This window comes from Arctopsyche grandis, chromosome 2 (genome assembly GCF_051622035.1).
Source record: "Arctopsyche grandis isolate Sample6627 chromosome 2, ASM5162203v2, whole genome shotgun sequence".
Lineage (NCBI taxonomy): Eukaryota > Metazoa > Arthropoda > Insecta > Trichoptera > Hydropsychidae > Arctopsyche > Arctopsyche grandis.
In genome coordinates this window covers 6,447,351-6,448,275 of record NC_135356.1, presented here as the reverse complement: position 1 = coordinate 6,448,275, position 925 = coordinate 6,447,351, and the positions used below count along the sequence as shown (strand labels likewise).

The 925-nt window shown below is 35.6% G+C and overlaps 1 non-coding gene across 1 annotated transcript; it reads left to right on the top strand.

Moving 5' to 3' along the window:
- Positions 1-322: 322 nt before the first annotated feature.
- TRNAV-UAC (transfer RNA valine (anticodon UAC)) lies at positions 323-395 on the top strand. Its single transcript has one exon. It is a non-coding gene; the product is annotated as a tRNA-Val (tRNA).
- Positions 396-925: the final 530 nt, after the last annotated feature.

Here is a 925-nt window from a genome sequence, read left to right as displayed (position 1 = left end):
GCATCTTTGAAAGTTTGGATGTCTCGAAAGTACAACTATCACGAGTGCATTTTTCCGGTCACCATCTATAGAAAAGTCAAAGATCTGATTTGGGGGGGGGGGGGGGTTTGGGGGTATCCCGGTTTGACTTGCATGAAATCTGACAACCCTAAGTCTACTACATATTTATGTATACTGAGACTGCTTGGTATGATTTTGACTGCGCCATTGTTTATTGCCGTACTACAAAGCCTGGAGTTGGGTCAATTTAAAAAAGTGTAATGTATTGATTAGAATTTGAATGTTGTAGATAAATACTACGAATAGAAAAGTGTCTATCAAGGGTTCCGTGGTGTAGTGGTTATCACGTCTGCTTTACATGCAGAAGGTCGCCGGTTCGACCCCGGCCGCAACCCTCTTTTAATTTTAACATTTTTTTCTAAAAATTTAATTCCCTATACCAGGAGGTGTCCAAATTACAACCCGCAAACACTTTTTGTCCGATTTTGAAACCGATCTCAAATAGCAAAAATTTTTAAATTTCGAAATTTATAAAATATCCTATAGTCGATTCGATGAGCGTGAGACTTACAAGAACCGAGCATGCTGTCACATATAAATAAATATATATAAATAAATAAATAAATAAATTCGTGCAATGTGTTCTTACATTGTAAGGACGTAAAATAATTTGTTTTTTTTTTAATTATTTCTTATTTAACTATATAATATTATTACAATATAATTCAATGCAAAGTCTTTAACCGCTTAGCTGCCCAAAGCGCCTTAAGGCGCAAACAGCCGTATCTATTATACGTTCAGCGCGTCGGCTGGGCGTCTAAGCGGTTAATAATATCACTGTAAGTTTTGCTGTCCATAGCCATAATCATAAAGAAAACCAAAATTAATTCATAATTAATTCAGAATTTACGCGGCTTAAATCTAA